General features: G+C 39.4%; 1 long non-coding RNA gene across 1 annotated transcript; it reads left to right on the forward strand.

Moving 5' to 3' along the window:
* The first annotated feature begins 1,245 nt into the window (after window positions 1-1,245).
* Window positions 1,246-3,965, forward strand: LOC142521342 (uncharacterized). The gene is made up of 3 exons (XR_012814133.1): window positions 1,246-1,343; window positions 1,872-2,346; window positions 3,601-3,965. It is a non-coding gene; the product is annotated as an uncharacterized LOC142521342 (long non-coding RNA).
* The last annotated feature ends 1,989 nt before the right edge of the window (window positions 3,966-5,954 follow it).

The raw sequence follows: 5,954 nt of genomic DNA on the forward strand, positions 1-5,954 counted from the left end.
CATTTTATACCCTATAGCATGAGTAGTACGTACTTGACGATGGCACAGTTGTATATACGAGAGATTGTACGGTTGCATGGGATTCCAGTGTCTATTATTTCTGATAGAGATCCTCGATTTACTTCTCATTTTTGGGAAGGATTGCAGACTGCGATGGGGACAGAGTTGAGATTGAGTACGGCTTATCATCCTCAGACAGATGGTCAGACTGAGCGTACTATTCAGACGCTGGAGGATATGTTGCGTGCTTATGTTATGGATTTTAAATCTGTTTGGCAGTCATCTATTCCATTGATGGAGTTTGCGTATAACAACAGTTATCAGAGTAGTATTCAGATGGCTCCATTTGAGGCTTTGTATGAGAGACGTTGTAGATCTCCGTTATACTGGGATGATGTTGATCGAGCTCCAGTCACAGGTCCTGATATGATTCATGAGATGGAATAGAAAGTAAAGTTGATACAGCAACGATTGAAAGCAGCTCAAGATAGACTGGCCGCCTATGCCAATAAAAGACGAAGACCTTTAGAGTTTCAGCAGGGCGATCGAGTATTTTTGAAAGTTTCTCCTTTTCGTGGCACAGTGCGATTTGGCATGAAAGGAAAGTTGGCACCGAGGTATGTTGGCCCGTATGAGATATTGCAGCGGATAGGCACTTTGGCTTACCGATTGGCTCTACCTCCATCTTTATCTGGTATTCATGATGTGTTTCATGTATCGATGTTGCGGAAGTATGAGCCGGATCCTTCACATGTGTTGGATATTTCTGAGGTTCAGTTAGATCCTGACGTGTCTTAGGTTGAGAGACCAGTTTGTATTTTGGATCGATCTGAACGAAAGCTTCGTAGTAAGCTTATACCGATGGTGAAGGTTCAGTGGGAGCATAGAAGTGTCGAAGAGGCCACTTGGGAGACAGAGCGGCATATGAGAGAGCTCTAGCCCTACTTATTCTGATGGTATGACGTATCTTTATTTATGCATGTTATTACTGTTGTTGATTAATTTTGGGGTCGAAATTCATTTAAGGGGGGTAGAAATGTAATGCCTGAAGTAAATATCACAAGTTATGGATTTAGTAATGTGATATTACTAAATAATTAATGATTTTTAACGATAGAAATATGTGATATCTTGATCATATGAAGTCCAAATGATTTGAAACTTGAATAGAACGTAGAACACCGAAAGATATAGAAGTTGCATGTTTTGAGTTTTGAACAGGTGAGAAGGAGAGAGGAAATAATATTTTGAGATTTTCTTTTCGATCTTGTGACTTATCGGTTTATCTAATCGACGAACCGACTTCAGTTTTGAGATCGTTGACACGAGGTCTTCGGTTTGAGGTATAAATTTTATAGTTTTGGTGATGTTTGAAATTCGTCGATTTCTGGAATAAACCTGATAAATTGTTAAATCATACTGAAATTGAAGATTGTTGAATAGTGTATGATTTTAACGAAGTAGAGAAGATTATAGTGGTGTTATTTTGAATTATTCTCAATTTATTATAATTATGGATTTTTAATCGTTGGATTGAGATTGGAGAGTTGTTTGTCAGTTGTTATTAATTCTGATTATATATTCGGAGTCTACGAAGTATAGGCTACACGTTGATATAAAGTTTTTGTAATTTGACGGATGTTGTAAAATAGCCTATTATTTGAAGTTAATTAATTAGGGTGAATTTGATGGTAGTATTGTGAATTAAATACACCAGATTATTAAATTGTTGAACAATACGAATTTATAATCGAGTTTTATATTTTGTTGAATTAATTGTTGTTGGGCTATTTGATTTTATATATATTGAGGTTGTTATAACTGTGTTGATACGGTGACAATGATCTGATAATTATTATTGAATTATGTAGATACATCACAAGCCTCGGGATCAAAGAAATAGCCAGATTTTATATATACTCGATTATCAGGTACGTGTTGACGTACGAGCATATGTTGTTATTGTTTAGTATTGATGAATACTATTGTGTTGAACGATGATAAATCACCGGAATTGGGTGATTTGGTATTATATTTGTTGTTGTTTATTATTGTTGATATTGTTGACTATCGTTGTTGGGAGACGTCTCGTTGATGTTGTCACGTTGATGTTGTTCGTTCAACGATATTGTTGTCGCCGGTGTTGGGGTGCGACGTATCATTGATATTGTTATTCGTTCGACGATATTGCTGTCGCCGGTGTTGGGGTGCGACGTATCGTCGATGTTGTTGTTCGTTCGACGATATTGCTGTCGCCGGTGTTGGGGTGCGACGTATCGTCGATGTTGTTGCATTGTGATGTTTTTGAGGTTGTTGTTGGCTGATTGTCCAGAAACGGCAAATGGGGTATTTCTATTATGATTTTAGTTATATTTTATGTTGTTAATATAACTTTTATCTATTGCGATGATGATTGTTGTATATGCTCACCCTTTGAGGGCTGTTTCTGTTGGGCAGGTTACAGGACTATGCGTGAGACATGATAGTGGTGAAGGACTAGGTGTGTCTAGTCAAACAGTCTTGTAGTTGATAGTAGATAGAGATAGTATAGCTTATTGTCTTAGTTGAGTTGTATGTGTGTATTTATTATACTGTTTCTGCTACACTGACGTAGATAGTGTGGTGATTGCACTATTTTGTCGTATATGCATTATATTATTACGTCGTCAAAAAGAAAAAATTTTATGCATATGACGTCACATGTTGAATGATTACATGGCGAGGTTTGGGACGCCACATTCGGAGTCTACGAAGTATAGGCTACACGTTGACATAAAGTTTTCTTAATTTGATGGATGTTGTAAAATAGCCTATTATTTGAAGTTAATTAATTAGGGTGTAATTGATGGTAGTATTGTGAAATAAATATACCAGAATATTAAATTGTGGAACGATAACAATTTATAATCGATTTTTATATTTTGTTGAATTAATTGTTGTTTGGCTATTTGATGTTATATGTTGAGGCTGTTATGATTGTGTTGATACGGTGACAATGATCTGATATTGTTGTTGAATTATTTAGATACATCACAAGCCTCGGGATCAAAGAAATAGCCAGATTTTATATATACTCGATTATCAGGTACGTGTTGACGTACGAGCTTATATTGTTATTGTTTAGTATTGACGAATACTATTGCGTTGAACGATGATAAATCACTGTAATTGGATGATTTGATATTATATTTGCTGTTGTTTATTATTGTTGATGTTGTTGGCTGTTGTTGTTGGGAGACGTCACGTTGATGTTGTTCGTTCAACGATATTGCTGTCGCCGTAGTTGGGGTGCAACATATCGTTGATGTTATTCGTTCGAAGATATTGCTGTCGCCGGTGTTGGGGTGCGACGTATCGTAGATGTTGTTGTTCGTTCGACGATATTGCTGTTGCCGGAGTTGGGGTGCGACGTATCATCGATGTTGTTGTTGCAGTGTGATGTTGTTGAGGTTGTTGATGGCATATTATACAGAAATGGCAAAGGGGGTATTTCTGTTATCATTTCAGTTATATTTTGTGTTGTTGTTAATATAACTGTTATGTATTACGATGATGATTGTTGTGTATGCTCACCCTTTGGGAGCTTTTTCTGTTAGACAGGTTACAGGACTATGCTGTGAGACATGATAGAGGTGAAGGACTAGGTGTGTCTAGTCAAACAATCCTGTAGTTTATAGTAGATAGAGACAGTATAGTTTATTGTCTTATTTGAGTTGTGTGTATGTATTTATTATACTGTTTCTGCTGCACTGATGTAGATAGTGTGATGATTTCACTATTTTGTCGTATATGCATTATATTATTACGTCGTTGTAAAGAAAATTTTTATGCATATGATGTCACATGTTGTATGATTACGTGGCGAGGTTTGGGGCGCCACATTTGGTGGTATCAGAGCATATGTTAGATGTCTGGGATGGTTAGGAGTTGGGTTTGTGATGAGGGAGTTGGATGACGATATTATCTGCGTGTGTCTGTGCATTTGACTTGTTATTGATGAGGGAGTTGGATGATGATTACTGGATTGTAATTGTTAAATGTTATGATTAAAAATTTGATTTCAAGTGATGGTTTCTATAGAACAGGTACATCCACGCGAAGAAATGGACGAGGTTGACAGTGGGTTTGGTCAGATGAATCCATTACCACCTCCTTCTATGGGACAGGCACCTGCAGATCAATCTTTATTGCCTGGTGAGTTGACTTTGGCACAGTTTAGCAGTTATCTTCCACCAAGATTTGATAGCTCTGAGACTGGTGAGCGAGCAGAGGAGTGGATTGAGAGGATAGAGCAGATATTTGTGACCGCTCCGTGTGCTAGGTCTGCTTGGTTACGATTGGCTACATTTCAGCTTTCGAGGAATATACTATTGTGGTGGCAGACGACTGAGGCCGGATTGAGAGCCCAGGGCCGTACTGTCGATTGGGATGTGTTTCCCTCTCGTTTTCTTGATAAGTATTTTTCTATAGTAGCCAGACAGAAGAAAGAGAGAGAATTCGAGGATTTGAGACAGTGCAGTATGTCTATTGCTGAGTATGAGTCTCGATATTCTGCATTGCTGAAATATGTGCCACATATTGCTACGAATGTTCATGCTAAGATGAGGAATTTCTTGAAAGGGTTGAAGTTAGAGTTATTTGATCGTGTGCAATCGAACAACCGAGTATCATTTGAGGATGCAGTGACGAGAGCTGAGATGGCTGATTTGGTGATGCAGGAGTATGGGGCTCAGGGACGATTATTAGAGCCGACTAGGGAGTCATTGCGACCGCAGGGACAGTCTTTTAAATATCAGAAGGGTTAATCTTCTTCTTCAGCATCATCTGGGAAGCATCGATTTGATTCACGGCGTGTTGAGAGTCGTGGGGGCAGTTCTCAGTCTGTTCAGGGGCAGAGAGGGGAGTCCAGAGCAGTGAGATGTTTTTGTTGTGGGGGACCTCATCTGATCAAACAGTGCACACAGACCGAGATCACTTGTTTCGAGTGTGGCGGTGTTGGTCATTTGGCGAGACAGTTTCCTAGTCGTGACGGACAGCGAGAGCCCATGAATGATAGAGGTAGATCCTTAGAGAGAGGAGGACGACATTCTCAGCAGTTTACACCACGACCTTCTGGAGGACAGCCACGTATGCAGGGAGCTGGTCCGCCTCAGGCACAGGTGTATGCTTTGACACGAGAGCAGGCAGAGGAGGCACGAGAGGAGATGATAGCGGGTAATTGTTATTTAAGTTCTTATCCTGCTTATATTCTTATTGATACTGGTGCCTCGCATACATTTATATCGAAGAGGTTTGTGGTTGAGCATCATATGCGCTCGTCTCCATTGTCTATGCCTCTTTCTGTTTCGACACCTTCTGGAGTTGTTATATCAGTTGTATATATGATATCAGATGGGATTATTTCTTATGAGGGCTATGAGCTGAGATCTGATATGATTATTCTAGAAATGACTGATTTTGATTGTATTATGGGAATTAATGTGCTGAGGAGATATTGTGTGACTGTTGATTGTTATCAGCGAGTAGCATATTTTTATACAGATGAGAAAGAGCGTTGGACATTTTATGGGAAGGGTTCTCGTCCCCGTGTTCCGTTGATATCTGCTATCCGGATGTCTCGGTTATTGGAGCATGGACATGAGGGTTATCTTATTTATGCTGTAGATGTGACAGAGAAGAAGAAAGAGGTGGGAATAAAGGAGATACCTATAGTTGCTGAGTTTTCCGATGTATTTCCTGATGAGATTCCAGGCTTCCCACCAGCCCGTGAGGTGGAGTTTGGGATTGAGTTGATGCCAGGTACTTCCCCTATTTCTCGTACTCCTTACAGAATGGCACCAGCAGAGTTGAGAGAATTGAAAGCCCAGTTGCAGGACTTGTTGAACAAGGGATACATTTGCCCTAGTGTATCGCCTTGGAGTGCACCAGTCTTATTTGTGAGAAAGAAAGATGGA

This window comes from Primulina tabacum, chromosome 12 (genome assembly GCF_025594145.1).
Source record: "Primulina tabacum isolate GXHZ01 chromosome 12, ASM2559414v2, whole genome shotgun sequence".
Lineage (NCBI taxonomy): Eukaryota > Viridiplantae > Streptophyta > Magnoliopsida > Lamiales > Gesneriaceae > Primulina > Primulina tabacum.